The sequence below is a fragment of the Psammomys obesus genome, unplaced genomic scaffold (genome assembly GCF_907164565.1).
Source record: "Psammomys obesus unplaced genomic scaffold, mPsaObe1.curated_primary_1811, whole genome shotgun sequence".
Lineage (NCBI taxonomy): Eukaryota > Metazoa > Chordata > Mammalia > Rodentia > Muridae > Psammomys > Psammomys obesus.
Window position 1 is genome coordinate 12685396 of NW_026585895.1, and position 17275 is coordinate 12702670.

Here is a 17275-nt window from a genome sequence, read left to right on the forward strand (position 1 = left end):
AGGATTTCTATGAGTTGGAGGGAAGCCTGGGCTACATAGCATAAGGATTTCTATGAGTTGGAGGGAAGCCTGGGCTACATAGCATAAGGATTTCTATGAGTTGGAGGGAAGCCTGGGCTACATAGCATAAGCTTGTCTCACTCCTCCTCACCTGAAAAGGCTTAGAAAACAAAAAGAAATATGAAATATTTCTAGTTATAATATCTCAGGAGAAACTTTTACAAACTAGAACTCCTCACTGGAAAGGCAGTAAACGCCATAAGTAGAGATGTTCACTCAAACAAGAGTTTTAGAATTCTTAGTTTTACCTGCATATTTGCCAAATAAGAATTTTATTTATTTAATATCTCGCACTAGGGAAATTTTCAAGGATATTTAAAGCACTCGTCATCCATAGAGAGGGATGGAGAATCTGTGCATATCCAATATAGTTTCTGCTTCCTGGGAACTTGAATCATTTTGCTATTAGAGAATATTCTACTTGCTGTTTTTATGCAACATAGAAACCCTTGCATTTCTGTGAGGTGAAACACTTTAACCCAGGCTTACATTTCCTGGGAGCCCTTCAAAGAGAGATTGTGTGTGGAGGTTAGCACAGTCTGTGGGGCTGTGTTCTCGCCTCTGCCTCATACTAACCAAGTGGCCATTTGGTCTCCTCATTCTCCCAGCTGCGCAGTGGGAGCAGCCTTCCTCATGGTAGTCCAGCCGAAGTAGTAACGAACAGGGTTGATGAGACATAGTATGTCCAGAATGTTACACTAGAGCCAACTACCACTCGGGTTCAGGCTTTCCCGTGTGAGAACTTTCAGGGGCTAGGCATTCTGACCCACATTATAGCTTTGCGAATGAAAAATAGGCATTAAATGGTTTCAAATGAGACTATTCTCAAAGATAGATGTTCGTAAAAAGAGTTTTCCCATGATGCCTTTTTTTCCCTCTTTCTGTATTAGAAAGTTTTTTTCTTCCATACTGAATTGTAACTGTAATGCCTTTTTTTTTAAGTTCTTTTATTTGTTCTGAATCACAATGTATCTTACTGGGGCAGACATCTCTTTGGTTGAAGTCAGAAGAATCCCACTGGCAGCTGCCCCTTATTTTAACACCCAGATCTATTTTAAAGTAAATTGCATTTGAATGTTTCTAATTCATTTACAGTGAGGTCACTAAAATGTTGTAGACTGCAGTGTGTTTCATAGTGCCATTTTAGGGAGAGATTTTTTTTTTTTTCAGAGACTTTTTCTAAGCTAGGAAGCCACATTTTGCCAGAAGCAAATTTAAACCTTAAATGAATCACATTCAATGTAACAGTGAGTTCCCAACTCTGAGAGGAGACCTTCACACGGGCAAACTCGATTCTCCAGCCCAGACGTTATTAGAAGGAGCATGAAGCCATATGTATCTAGTGTCACACATTATGCAGTCCTGAAAAAAGTTAAGGATGAGTTATTTTAAAATTAATTCATAGGAAGGAAAAATTCCTTGCTGCGTTAGTCAGCTTCTTGTCTCCGTGACAAACTGGGCAAACAGCTTGAGGAAGGCTCTCTCTTGGTTCACGGTTAGGAGGTGTCGGTCCATGGCCTGATGGCGTCGTTGTTTCTGGGCTCGGACAATGCAGAGCATCATGCCGGAAGAGCGTGGGAAGCAGAGCTTCGGACTTCAGGACGACCCGGAAGTGGGGCAGAGAAGGGTCTAGAGTAAAAAGCAGCCCTACCCACAAGTCCCCAGTGACCCACTTCTTCTGAGTAGATGCCACCCGGACGGGATTCCATCACCTTCAAGTAATTCCATCAAATTAAATCCAACAAAGGGTTAACCCACAGCCTCAGGACCACTTCAGCACTCAATGATTGAAGCAGCTGGGGCCCAAGCCTTTGAGCTTCGGAGGGAGGGGCTCAGACCAGAGCAAAGCTTGCTTCCTGCAGAAAGGTGCTCTGAGGGAAAAAAGGTAAAAAAAAAAAAAAAAAAAAAAAAAAAAAAGAAGAAGAAGAAGCGAAAGTCAGGTCGATGGTGAATCAGGCCTCTCTGATGTGCGTTAGCTCAGGGAAGGCGCTTACCTCCCCCCATTGTCCCTCTTGGAGCCTGGAAGGATGACCTCTCTGGCTCTCGCTTTTGTTTTCTTTCTTCTTCTTTTCCTTATAATTTACTTTTATGTTACCTGCAGTGGCGTTTTGCCCGCCTGTATGTCCGTGTGAGGGTGTCAGAACTGGAGTTGGAACTGGAGTGAGGGCCTGGTGGGAGCTGTCGTGTGGGGGCTGGGAATTGAACTCGGGTCCTACTGGAAGAGCGGCCAGTGCTCTTAACCACTGACCCATCTCTCCAGCCCCAGGATTCTTTGGTTTTGAGAAGATGCTGTGTTTTACTTTTACACTTGTGTATGCATGTGTCGGGTGTCTGTGGCGGCTGGAAAGAATGTCAGATCTCCTACAACTGCAGTTACAGGCAGATGTGAGCCGTCTGATGTGGGTGCTGGGGAATAAACCCCTGGTCTTCTACAAGAGCAGGAAGAGCTCTTACCCACAGCCCTATCACTCCAGCCCCTAAGACTCAGGATTGGAATCCGTGAAATGTTCAGGATTCGTACCTCACCAGACTGTGAGAGAATTGAATGAGATTATGTATGGGAGATACATAATCTCCCATACATCTAACTCTTTTTTTTAAATACATTTTTAAATAATTTTATACATTCACTTGTAAACATCTAACTCTTGAATACTCTCAAAATAAGGCAATAGCTGTGACAGGAAGGAAGAGAACCCCCCTCCCCAGAAAAGAGAGCGAGATACTTCGGGCTGCAGGCATTAAACTCAGAGAATGTAGAAGTGAGATCGCTTCGACCCACATTTACTTTCTCTAAACGGACAGTAGAAACCATTCGTTGTGGTGAGAGCTTACAAATAGCCCCTGTCAAATCATAGTTTCTCAGGGCCTGAGGTTGAGTAGCAACAAGCTTGTGTTTCTCCCTGATTCTGGCCAGTTTCCATCTTGCCAGTGTTTGGAGAAGCAACAAGGCACGCTGAACTTGGCATCCTCGTAGCTGCAGAAGAGACAAACAGCTCAGGCGACCATCTGGCTAGGAGGGCTGGTGGGAGAAAGAGGTGAAAGCAGAAGGGCTTTTCCAAGTACGGACTGAATCTTCCTCTTTTCACAATCTATTCGGTCATGGGAAGAATTTATGTGATGCATTGTTCAACGCCAACTGAAAAATCATCGCTATTTACTTAGGAGATTTATGTCAGTAATACATACTGCTGCGGACAGATATCGAAGAAGCTTGTGCTACGAGAAGAACAGGGCAGAGAAACCAGACCTCAACATTTCTTCAAAACCTTTGAATCTGAACCTGGGCCTAACGACACAGGCCTCAAGTCCTAGCACTCATGTGGTGGGAACAGGAGACACAGAGTTCAAGGCTGGCCTTGGTAGAGAGAGTGAGGCCACTTGGGCTACAAGAGACCCTGTCTCATAGATATAATTGAATGTGGAAAGCAAGCCACTTCCTTATAATTGAGCACTTGTTAGGTATTTAATAACAGATCTCTTCTTTAGGCACATTAATGAAACATTCAAAGACAATTCAGTGGATTCCGCAATGTGAAGTACACAGAACAAGTAACAAAGGAAAGAGAGAAGAATGAAGTTGAACCACTGACTAGCTAAGCATGTTCTGTAACAATGGCTTTGCTGTCCTAGACCACATGACCTAAAGCAAGGGCCAAACGTTTCTATATTAGATGATGCATTTCTGGCCATTCCCTGGTGACAGAGGAGAAAGCTTGGCTTACGGGTGTTTATATCACATTTTAGTCTGAAAAATCTGTAGAAGTCAGGGTTTGGTGGTGTGTGACTGTAATCCTGTCTCTTGGAAGGTGGGGGCCGGGGGCTCAGGAATTCAGGGTCATCCTTGGGCATATAGCAAGGCAACCCAGGCTACGTGAGACAGTCTCAAAATAAGGAACACAAATCTATAGAACCCCTGAAGTGGGTTCATCTCCCCAAGGCAGAAGCCATTGTCCTCAAGTCTATGTGTACAGACACTGAAACTGGAACTTTTGGTAAGAGAGGCTGCCTGTAGGCGGCCAAATTAAGAGCCAGGATTTCCTGACTTCTGATTTCATAATCGAGACCACTCCCTCAGCCCCCTCTTCAGCCTTGGCAGGCAAGCTGTCCACTGAGACCCTGTTTCCTGCTTCCAAACAAGGAACTGTACCCGCTTCCCAAGTGTGATCTTGATCCAGTATGTTTTCTGACAGGAATTAAAAAAAAAAAAAAAAAGCCCCCAGGAACATGTTCGACTGGGATGTTTGTACATAAACACAACACTCCTCCATCTATCTCCCTGCTCAGAGAAGGGCATACGCTTTGGAAGCTCACGCAGGCCTCCATCCTAAAACCAGCGGGACCGTCTTCAGCCTGGGGCAGTCCTAGGAAAGAGAGCCTCCAGCGCACTGCTCCAGAGCTCTACCTTCCTCACGTCGCCACCCCACCCCTGGAGGCTGTCGGCTGCAGAAGCCGTTGGATAAATGACTCAGCTGTTGAAACGGGGGTAAAGTACTGGAGACAGAGACAGTTGCCTCTTTGAGTTTGAAGGGCTTTTCAAATTTCCTTATTTACACTCGAAATAGCCAGAAGGCCATGTATTTCTCCTGGTTTTCGGAAAGGGCTGGCTACGGTGAGCTAAGGATAGCTCCTGTGGTTATAAACAATTTCAATCTGGGTTTGCTTTCTTTAGTTTTCTGAGACAGGGTCTCACTGTGTAACTCAGGTTGCCCTCAAACTTCTGACCTCCCTGAACCTTCCCAGTGCTCAGATTACAGGAGCATAGGAGTGTTGTCACCCTGCCCAGGCTCAGTCTATATATTTTTAAATTTAGGAAACACTGTTGATTATTATTTTCTGAATATATATCAAAATTCAAGTAGTGTCAGTTTACTGTGTATGTATGTATTTGGTGTGTGTGTTCCAGGTATTTTCCACCTAGGATAAAAATTCTAAGAGAGAGCCAGGCAGTGGTGATGAATGCCTTTCATCCCAGCACTGGAGAGGCAGAAGCAGGTGGATCTCTGTGAGTTTGAGGCCAGCCTGGTCAATAGAGTGAGTTCCAGGACAGCCAGGACTACACAGAGAACTCTGTCTTGAAAAACAAAACAAAACAAAAAAAGTTCAAAGAGAAAGGTCCTCACTAAGTAGACATTCTGTCATCTGTCTGTCTATCCAGACTCTCCATTCTTACACAGATTATCAAAGACCTTGCCTGATGCCTCCCACTGAGTGGCGTGATTTATCTATTTATGTGGCTTCACGCTTTAAAAAAATGTCACTTTCTTGGGACTGCAAACCACATAAGTCATTTCTGTATCCATAGTGCCAAATGCTGGGCTGGAACATAAAACTTCCATCTAAGAACGCGTGACCGTGAGATGGGCAGGGTGGCTCTGCTCCTGAAAGGGCTTGCCGAGAAAGCCTGATGACTGAGCTTTCGTTCCCTGGAACCCTGGGAAAGGTATGAGGACAGAACTGGCTCCCCACAACTGTCTTCTGGCTTCCACACACACTGTGGCAGAAGTGTGCCCCCACACATCACGCACACGTACACAGAATAAACAGACAAGACTTTTTAAATGAGCCACTACAGTACTCAAGAGTCTTCACCGATCATTTTAATGCTTACAGTTCTTTGAAGTTGGTGGTGGCGTTATTGTCTGTTCTAAGGAAATGCATCACCATTACATTATACATTTAAGATGGAACACGACCAACAGTGTCCTGTATCCAAAGGGAATAGCGCCTCTTCCCAGGTCAGCAATCCCCAAAGAAGTGGAAAGCCCCTACACCAAGCCAGCCAGTTAGCGAGGCACCATTAGGGACTCAGTCCTCTGCAGCTGTCACCCAGCCAGTAGTTCAAAGATGCCTAGGAAAAAGCAGAAGCTGACCTCAGTATCTGGAGTGGAAATCCTCAGCACAGAGTTTGGAGAGTTTGAGTGGAGAGCAGAGAGGGTGAGGGCGCATTAGAAAACAGACGCCATGTCTGCAAATCCAGAAGCCCTTTGAACAGCAGGATCTTGGGAGGGCCCATGTTTCAATCTCGGTGTCTGCCATCCCAGAATGCTCACCTCCAGTTCCTGCCTCATTCTCTCCTCATCATCCAAAGAGAACACATGAGACCCAGTGTACGAAGGAAATGGCTCAGATGATAGGCTCCTTAGACATCCCTGACTGATCATCCAACCCAACAGTAACTAACCGGGCACGTCTCTGTGCTGTGCCCGGTCCCTATCACGACTGCACAGGCCTGAGCGGAAGGAAGCTTGGAAAGGATGCCTGGGAGAAGTGTTGTGAGTCTCAGAGCAGTGTGGCTGAGGTCTGTGAACTTGAAGGGCACTGCAGATGGGACTTCCTGTCGCTGTGACAAGACCAAAGGGAAGGGACTTCAGTTCACACCTGCGTTGTGATAAGAGGCCATTCAAAGCCACGGCTGTGGTGTACACAGAATTCTGGGGACCCAGGCCAGGAATGAAGTAGTGTGGTCACAGAAATAAGACGGAAGACCACGAGGGAAAGAGTGACAAGGACATGCAATGTGTAAGTCCCAGAGTTTAAGCCAGACTCAGTTTTCTTGATGGTTAACTCAAGGCAGACAATAACAGTCCCAAGCAAGCGTATCTACTAGAAAGCTGTATGGTTACTCTGAGTCATGTATTCTCCCTAATGGGTCTTGCAAATGTTACTAAATATTATTAAGTACTTAATGTTTATCAGCATTAAAAGCCACGATGTCGGGAGAGAGGCCTCCTCAGAGCCAAATTTAGAGCTTTTGTTCTCAGAGAAACTTAAACCAAGCCTGGCAAAGAATATAGAATCTTCTGAATAAGAAACATGCCTTTTCCCCTTGGGGCTATGTAAAACATTCTTAAGAATTTCCTTCTATCTTTTTCCCATTAAAGGGTAAGAGATTTGAAAAGTACTGAATTCTTTTTCTCAGGCTTCAAGAAGAGATTTGTAGCAATCAGGCTGGACATAGATGACATTTGTTTATTTATTCTTTTATTCTTTTTCTGAGTGTCTATCACTTTTTTTTTTTTTTAATCTAGACTGGCCTCTGTGGAGTCATCATGGAGGAGATTTTCTTTTCTTTTTCTTTAGTGTTTTTGTTTTTAAGACAGCCTCACTACGTAGCACTGGCTGTCCTGGAACACACTTTGTAGACAAGGCTGGCCTGGAACTCACAGAGATCCACCTGCCTCCACCTCCTGAGTTCTGGGATTAAAGATATGTGCCACAATGCCTGACTTGTGGGAGAGATTTTCAAAGCTATAACATAAAGGCCTTAAAACTTACTCCCGAGACTCCTGGCACACTGATTCTTATAGTTTAAACCGGCATCTAAGGGGCCCACTTCCCATGGTTGAGCAGAGATGAACCACATGGAAAGGGGGAGGCCACACCTAACGCAGCCCACCATTTGTTCATGCTAGGGTCCTGGCAGTGGAGTTATCGTGGACCCTACAGGTATGCCTAGCTACCATGGAGTAACCACAGATGATGCCAAATGGAGCAGAAGAATCACCCAGCCAAAGCCTATATGAATCTCAGACCCACAGAATTATAGGTATCAATAAAGTAATTGCTTCAAGCCACCCATTCCCAGGGCAGTTTGCGATGAAGCCGTGGGTACGAAAGCAGATGTAGTTCAGTGTTCCGATGGGGAGCACCTCTCTGTGCTCAGCAGCAGCCTCTGTCCCGTCGGCTCTTCCTCTGACATCGGCTGCTTCCTCTGCTGTCTTCACAGACGGGTTAGGTCCATAGTGCTAGGCTATAGCACACTGAGCTGCTCACCCATGCTTCCTGAGACGTGACATCGCTTATACTGGTGAAAAGTGACCAGAAAGAGTTTGGCATGGTGAATTCATGGCTGCCTGTGGTGATGGGGTAGGTTTTGTTCGGTTTCCCTCATTCTCTACCTGGATGAGAGAGCTGGAGACAGAATGCAACTGGGCTCCTCGTTGGTGGTTGGTGATGGCTTCCATTGACACAACCCACTTCATGTTTAAAGAGCCCTTTCTTGCCCTTGTTGGACCCAGGTCAACTACACCCGTGATCACATGCTGGGAAGATAGCTCAGCCAGGAGAGTTCTTGCCGCACAGGCCCAAAGGCCTGAGTCTGAATTCCCAGCACCCACATCAAACAGGTATTATGGCATGTGTGTGTAACCCCAGTGACAAAGCAGGCTGAAGACGGGTGAATCTCTGAAGTCAGTTACCCAGGCAGCTTAACTCAAGGTCCAGTGATAAACCCTGTCTCAACAAGTAAGAGGGGCGAGCTGGGAGTGGTGGCACACACCTTTAATCCCAAGGTGTATAAGGCAAAGGCAAGTGGATCTCTGTGAGTTTAAGGCCCGCCTGGTCTACACAGTGAGTTCCAGAGCATCCAGGCAAAGGAAAACCCTTATCTCCATGTGCATTCATACACGTGTGCCAGCACACACTTATACATGTAACACACACACACACACACACACACACGCACATATGCACGCACGCACACACGCTCACTTGCCTATGATTATAAGGTATGAAGTGGCCATTGCAGACTTAGTGGTAAGCAAGTCCCTCAGTACCATTTCAGCACCGAAACCCAGGATCCCAGCATGAGGCAGCCTTTCAGAGAAGCTTCAATGACCCCCACAGAAGCCTCCCTCTTCATTAAATGAACTGTGTGTTTTTCCCGCTCTGGCTCTAGCTTCATTTTGTGAGAGGCCTCGCTGCCTTCTGTGCCATGAGCAGACAAGCTTATCAAGAGAACTGTAAATCTAATCATTTTGGCACAGGGGTTTCGTGGGAGCCATGGAGACAATAGCTGGAGTTGTGTTCAGCTTCACTGACTCCAACTGATCCCCAGTTTGGCTCATTTGTGCAGAACAGTTGGAGACACAAAGCCAAGTGCATTCACTGCCAGTGAGCAGCCCTACCAGAGGAATGAGCTGTTGGTCCCCGAGAGGTTTACTGTCCGAACTCCAACGTCGGCCTTTTATTTATGATAAGGCATCTCTTTAGGTTACTCAATTTCTTTCTATTTCCCCAACATTCTGTATTTTTAAGGAGGCTCAGGAAACTGTTTTTGAAATTCGAGTCCTAAGGAGAAAAGAACAGAGAACTTACCCAAATTCCTACAGTCCCCCCAAATAGCGAAGAAAGTATAATCCTGGATTACATATTCATGAAGTGATGAGCTGTTTATTTTTAATGTTTTATACCCCAGATTACCCCTGAAAAGTGGACTTACTTTCAGTTCTGTTTCTCCCTTACATATGTCTACAAAAGCATAGAGTTTAGAATATGAATTTTACTCTCAAGACAGGAGAGTTAAGGAGGATGCAATATGAGAGTCCCTTGCATTTCCAGTCTCTTGAATTGCACATGTCTAGCTTTCAAATGGAGAAATGAATGAATATTCACCACAGCTCCACGAGGAATGCTAATTTCCCATGGCTCCCTGCTGCTGGGCAATGCACTTAGAAGGCTGTGTTAATTTAGGACATTTTCTGGCCCTGTGCATCCTGCATTTACACACTAGCTAAACCTGAAGGGGGGGCAGATAATTGCCTTGTCGACCCCCCCCTTTTTTTTTACCCATGAGAAGGGGGAAAGCACATGCGCTTGAGATAAGCAAATGTGAAAACATTTCTCACCAATCAAAATGTTTACCACTAGTTCTGAGAGGCTGCTTGAGTAGAGGTGGTGTCCTCTGTGAGACGAACACATCTAGTGTGACAGAAACCAGGGAGCAGAACTTTCGCAGCCAAGCCCAAGATGACCACTAGACACACCACATTTCACTGCTGAGGGGGCTGTCGACAGTTTATAAGCTTGGATCCAAGAATTCAGGCTATATCTATCTTGGCAGAGACTTTCCCACCAGTAAACTAAACTGACAGCTTCAAGTCACTGTATGGAAAAGTAATGGGTCTGTGTGTACAAAGAATGAAATCACTACAAGACCCAAAACATTTGCTTTGTAAAACATTTCATATTGAATTAAGGACATTTTAACTGGAATAAATTAAATTAAGTCTCTAGTACTCTGGAAGACAACAAAAACCATGCATTTGCTCTCAATTTGATCCCAGTCAGTTGAAAATATTCATAGTGGGAAAGTTACTAAACACACACACACACACACACACACACACACACACACACACGCACGCACGCACATACACACATATGAAGTTGACAGAAATTATCAATGTAATTCTGTGGAGACCTTGGCACTGTAGTCATCTAATTTCTCTTCAGAATAAAATTAGGGCCACACAGATTGGTAGGAAGTGACCCGGGAGGGGTGGGGAGATGGCTTGATTGCCTCATAAGCATGAAGCCCTGACTTCAGTCCCCCAGAACCGGAATAAGAATCTGGGTGTGGCCCGACGCACCTGTAATCCTCCTCGTGCTGGGGAGGCAGAGACAGGAGGATCCCTAGAGCTTACCGGGCCAGCTCTTCTTGCCAGCTTGGATGGCTTCAGGTCCAGTGAGAGACCAGGTTTCAAAAATTAGGACGAGCAACACTGGAGGAAGACACCTGCCACTGACTTCCACGTGCACACGTGGGAATACATAGGTACATTGTCCACACGCACATGCGCACATGTGAGTGCACAGTTATAGAGCACACACACACAGAGAGCGGCACAAGAGAGAGCTGACTTGGTGGTACGTTTTTGCAAACCCAGCACCCGGGAGGCAGAGACAGCAGGAGTGAGACTTTGAGCCTGGACTTTATAATAAGACACTCCCTCCCCCCCCCCCTTTTTTTTTTTTTTTTTTTTGTTTTTTTGAGATAGGGTTTCTCTGTGTAGCCCTGGGCTGTCCTGGAACTCACTCCGTAGACCAGGCTGGCCTTGAACTCAGAGATCTGCCTGCCTCTGCCTCCCAAGCGCTGGATGAAAGATGCGTGCCGCCACGCCCAGCTCCCTATTTCTTTCTTAATGTTATAAGAAATCCATTTGTAGTTTCTCAACAAAGAGCACTGTGTTATGAAGTTCACAGACTCTCAACTTAAGTCAGTTTAAGCAATAAGACTGACGCTCAGCAGTGTGTACCAAGTACACACACAGCCCTGAGTTCGAGTCCCATCTCTAAAGAAAAGAAAAAAAAAGTTTTGAAATTGATTATTACAATAAACACTAACACCTGTAGGGTATTTTCTGCCCAGTAGATACTGTTCAAAACACTTTACATTGTAAATTAGATTTTTAAAGCCTTCATAGTGTCCTGCAGTATATACTCTTAATGGGCTCATATTTGTTGTTGTTGTTTGTTTCTTTTTTGGAGACAGGGTTTCTCTGTGTTGCCTTGGCTGTCCTGGACTTGCTTTGTAGACCGATGAGAGCTGGGCTCAACAGCTGTGTGCCACCACCAGCCGGCATGCTATATACTCTTTTATTTTATTTTAATTTTATTTATATAACACTATACACTCTTAATGGTCTCATCTTATACAGCAGAGATGTCAGGGCATCAGAGGCTTGAAAGTCCGGTCACATACAGCTAAGGTGTAATCTGAAAGAAAGTGAGTGGCCGGACCCTTATTTCTCAAGTATTGCTGGAGAGGAGAGTCTTAGCTGCTCCAAGATGAAGCCCGAAGCAGACACCTATACCAAAGTCCGTGTCTGACGAGAAACTCAAGTGTGCTGTGTCGCTCAGCTCTCCCATTCCACCCCTGTAAAAGAAACATAGACTTTGACACACGTTATACGGAAGATAGATGCCTGTCGGCATCCATCTGCCTGAGTTATTGTACTTAATCAGTTTTTGTTTTGTTTTTTTTAATGATCGAAAAGGAACTGTATGATATCATGGCTTAAATTTTTTGTGTTAGAGATTCTAGAGGCCAGAGAAATTTCATGCTACCAGAGATCATAGAGCTAACATAAACCTGTAAGGCCCGTAAAGAATGATGAGCAGAATCAGGACCAAACAGCTCATCTCCTTCATCTCAGCCAGTGTCTGCCTGAGAGAGCCCAGTCAGGGCGGAAGTATCATGCTTGCTTCTCAATGGAAGGGCAACCCGAGCCCCTAGAGCCCATCCGGTCCTGCCGTTCACCACCACTCTGGAGGTATCTGCCCAGAAACCAGGAAGCTGCAGAGCAAATGCTTGGTGGAGGTGAAGCAACTCCTGGCCAGCGTCTGGGCCTCCTCACCAAGGCTGAATTCTCCACTCTCACCAGGGCACAGTGGCCGAGTTCCTTGCCAGGCAATGTACCATCATACTTCCTAAGCCAGGGGCTCAGAGGAAAAGAAACATACAAGTCAGCCTTCCTGTTTGTAGATGGAGGCTGCACCTGGGTTGCGTTCTCCGTTTCCCCTAATATCCATCAACTCAAATCAGCTTATTCTAATGTGCCTTGAGTCTTATTATGAGTGTGAGTCCAGTTTAATGTTTTTATGAGTGAGTAAAATTACCTTAAAGGAAAACCGTGCTGCTTTCTAAGGTATGAGGCATGTGCTCGCTATTAAACAAAGACGCTAGGACAATAGAGGTATATGAAACAGAAAGTGACTCTTTCTGCCACGTCCAGTCCCACTCCCTTGAGATAGGGCTCGTGAGCAGTTAGGTTCACAGCCTCCCTTTTGTGCATGTCAGAACATATTTATAAATATTTGGCTTTCCAACTTTGATGTTACAGGGCTCCTTGCTAGAAATCATAAGTGAAACTTCTTCCTTACACTGTATTAAGCCCCACTTCGGGGAGCCCAAGTCCACACAGTAAGGACAGGATGAGGAGGGACGAGGCTTCTGCGAGCCACCTCAGCCGCACAGGCAGCCCGAATCCGGATTCCAGCTCTTAGTAATGTTACTAATATGAGCCATGGAATGTTCTTCCAGTTCCTGTCTGCTGAGTTTCGGGGGAGCCTCAAGCACTAGCTGGCCGTGCATGTGTGTGCGCGCGTGCGTGTGCGTGCGTGCGTGTGTGTGTGTGTGTGTGTGTGTGTTCAGTACTCATTATTATCTTATTTAACACTCACCGATTGATTCTGCACCTCTCCGGTGCCCGGTGGTTTCTTTTGGTTAGAACTGTAACTATGGCCAAGGTGATGTTTTCTTGCTATTTAGGGAGGTGGCTAGAATTTGGTGTGATCTAAACACACACAAAAACCTCTCCCTCCAGTCTATGACTAAGACAAGTTCCCACCCAGAAACCCATGTCACATGTCTCCACATGCCACAGCTGAGGCAATGTATCCCCAGGTGCTAGTTATCTGCAGGGCTCCGCACTCCGCAGGTTGCTGAGGGACAGCTGTACCTGCGGAAGACCAGAAACTCTTCACGGTAAGCATTTGCCCCTTTGTGGGCCTGTAATTAGAAGAAGTAACACCTTGTCAGCTCAGGGCTTGGCTCTCTTCAACTCTGATTATCAGTTTCCATTTAAAGCCCTGTAGTTGAATAGGCCGTATGGGAGTGAGGTGCAGAGAACGTGCATTTAGCACAGATGACCTCACACTGTGGCCTGAAATACCAAAGAGTTTGGTCCAGCCCTTCCCCCCTTCTCCCCCAAAATGCAAAGTCAAAGGGATGGTTAGCAAATCAAAGGCTGGGTAGTTGCCGTTATCACACCCAATACATTGTCTTGGACACAGCTTTGACCTCTGACCTGAATTTCATCACCTTCCACTGTGCCCCGCGCGCTGCTGTCTGCACCTGCCGGCAGTCCCGGTCCTGACAGGAGTAGCAGCGCCAAAGATTGGTGCTGAAACGCAGATCAATTCTCAAAGTCTCGTTTGGAACAACTACAAAAGGTTCCCCAATTTCTGCTACTATATTTAAACTAAGCTTAAAAAAAAAAACCCAACAAACAATTACTACTTCAAATGAGGGAGGGTGGAGGTTCTCAAACTGAGATGAATGCATTCTGAATGAAAAAAATGTAAACCTGGGGCTTTCGTTTGGACCATGATCTAAGAAAAGTAATCCAGGAACATTCTAGGCCATCAGGAGGACCAGCTTGTGGCCATATGCTGCCTGGGGCTCATTATCCACATTCATGTTTCAAAGGGAAATCGTGTTAAACCGTTGATGCCTCATTATACACAGTGTGGTATGCAGGACATGCTTCACTGACTGGACAGCTCACTAGAAGACCAGTAGATAAAAACAGAATATGAGCACTGACAAGGAAGAGTGCCGTAACGGCCCACCGTCTTCAGCATCAAAAGAATCAAGTCACCAACCAAAGTGCAAACCCACACCGGCAACACAGATTTCCCAGAATACCACCTGCCACAGTTATGTGCTGCTCATTTGAATCTACTGATCCTAAAATTATGAACATTTAAAATAGATTTTGGTATTGTATCGGAGGGTAAAAAATAAATAAATAAAAAACAAAACAAGAGGTATGTAACTAGTTTTATGTTTCTCTTTAAGTAATGTCAACCATAGAGTAATTTAAATTGTTATATCGGATTTGTTTTCATTAAAACAGGTTTTCCTATAAATAGATCAAATCTGAGAAAGACTGAAGGCATTAGCTGGGGATTTGGTCTTATTTAATAGGTGTTAACTTCTTAAAGGAACTTTCCTCCCAAGTAGCTGGACAAGAGGCACAACTCAGTAAACCTTCAAAAAACTTTATTTACGTTTGTTATTCTGCTTGTGTGTGTGTTTGTGTACATGTGGTGTGTGCCTGTGTGTGTGTGTGTGTGTGTGTGTGTGTGTGCATTTTGCATGTGTGCGGACACACGAGTTTGAGTGCATTTGTATGTGCATGCGTGGGGAAGCCCAAGGCTGACGCCAGGAATCATCTTGGCTGCTCTTCCAGCTTATTCTCTGAGGCAAAATCTCCCAAACCCAGAGCTCCCTGAATGGATATGGATAGTCTAGGCAGCTTGTTCTGGGATCCATTGCCTCTGACGTGGACGCTGAGACTATGAGAAGGCTGCCAAGCCCACCCAGGGCTTTACGTGGGTTCTGGGGACCCGACCGCTGGCCCTCGCCCTTGCCAAGTGCTTTAATCTCCAAGCCTTCCCCTCAGTTATCTGAAGCTTATTTTTAATTAGTAAACACGGTGACAGGTTTCCCGGTGAGGTCAGTTGCTAACTAGTTTGGTGGTTGGGCGTTGTGGGTGATTCCCACCAATCTCCCTGGCCACCATCCCTCACTACACCCGTGGGCCCCAGCATTCTCTCTTCCGTTTCTATATCCCATGCTGTTCTGTTATTCTCCCCACCCCTCTCTCTTTTTCCCCCTATCTAGTTTCTTGGCCTCCACTCACATTTACACCCACATAAATACACACATATAATGACGAGAAGCAGGGATTTGCAGATGGGATACAACATGAGTCTCCTTGATGACTTTTAAGTAGAGATTCAAAGCTTGTAGATTTTCCTAATATCAGATTTCTTTCTTCTTTCTTTCTTTCCTTCTTTCTTTCTTCCTTCCTTCCTTCCTTCCTTCCTTCCTTCCTTTCTTTCTTTCTTTCTTTCTTTTTTGCTTTCTTCCTGTCTTCCTGTCTTTTTTCTTTCTTTTTGGGAGGTGAGGGGGAGATTTTTGAGACAGGGTTTCTCTGTGTAGTCTTGGCTGTCCTGGACTCACTTTGTAGACCAGGCTGGCCTAGAACTCACAGTGATCTACCTGCTTCTGCCTCCCCAGTGCTGGCATTAAAGGCGCACACCACCATGCTCGGTTTTAGTTTTTTGTTTTTTTTTTTTCCTTAAATACACATTTTTTTTCATATATTCCTTTACTTACTCATTAAACATTAAGCACGGTGCAAATGTCAGGGGTAGCATTCAATTACTCTGCTTCTGTAAAAATGTCTTGTTGAGATAGGCTGGAGAAACAGCTCAGCAGTTGAAAGCACAGCTACTCTTCAGGAGAACCTGTGCACCAAGCATGCATGGGACGCATAGCCATATATGCAAGCAAAACACTCATATATGTAAGAACAAGTAAATACTAAAGAAGAGGACACTAGGGTGTTGAAAACAAGTACTGTTCTGATGCATTTTCAACCTGGGGACATCCTGCATCTGTTATTCTATTTTCTCAGCACTTCCTCAGATAAGGATTTTTCTTTTTTTTCAAATGCATACTAGAACATTTCTGGTATGATCTCCCTAAAATCTTGTGGGCATTATTATCAGCAAGGTGTTAAAAATCAAAGCTTAACTGGACATGCTGACACAATTTAATCCCAGCAGGAGGCAGGCAAGCAAGATCACTGGAAGTTCCAGTTAGCCAAGGCTATACAGTGAAACCCTGTCTGAAAGGTGAGCAGCCTCTCTGGGGTCTCTTTTTTAAGGCCACTAATCCCTTTTATGAAGTTGGGGCAAAGCACTAAATAAGTATGGAGAGAGAGAGAGAAATCCTATTGCTTTATTTTATTATACTTTATTTCTTCATAGAGAAGCAGTATTGATTTGTATAATCATGGCATAACTCATCTCTCTAGATGCTTGTTCATGCTGATAACTGAGTACTTACAGTCCTTTTCACTCGAATACCATTAGTGGACAAAGCCATTTTAAATGATGTCATTTGCTCAGAGAGTATTTTTTTTTTATTTATCTATTTTTATTTTATGTACGTTTTGCCTTCATGTGTGAGGGAGTCGGGTCCCCTGGAACAGGAGTTACAGACAGCTGTGAGCTACCATGTGGGTGCTGAGAATCAAACTCAGGCTCTCTGGAACAGCAGCCAGTTCTCTTAACTGCTGAGCCACCTCTCCAGCCCTGCACAGAAAGTTTTTAACTCACTTATTTTGGTAACACTTTAATTGAATTTTTGTTTGTTTGTTTTTGAGATAGGGTTTCTCAGTGTAGCCTTGGCTGTCCTGGACTTTTGTAGACCACACTGGCCTCGAACTCACAGAGATCCGCCTGCCTCTGCCTTCCTGAGTGCTGGGATCACAGACATGTACCATTACACCCAGCTCAGATTCAATTGTTTAATGCAATGTTTGGCATAATATGAATATCTGGAGGCACACCGTGAGCGGTAAAGCTGCCACCTTGGAATGACATGCCTGCCCGTCTCCCAGGACATTCATCCCAGTTAGACACAGGTAGTTTCTCAGTTGCTCCCCTTGGTTTAGACAGTCTTCTAACAGACTTCTATTTTTCTTATAGGAGGAATTATTTTAAAATTAAGTATTTGTGTCACATAAGATAATATTGCACTATAAAACAGGAGCGTAACTGGCTGTCAGGCTTCATACTGTCGTGGCTTCGTCGGACGCCGCGATTGACTTCTTGTTCGGTGATAACACTTCGA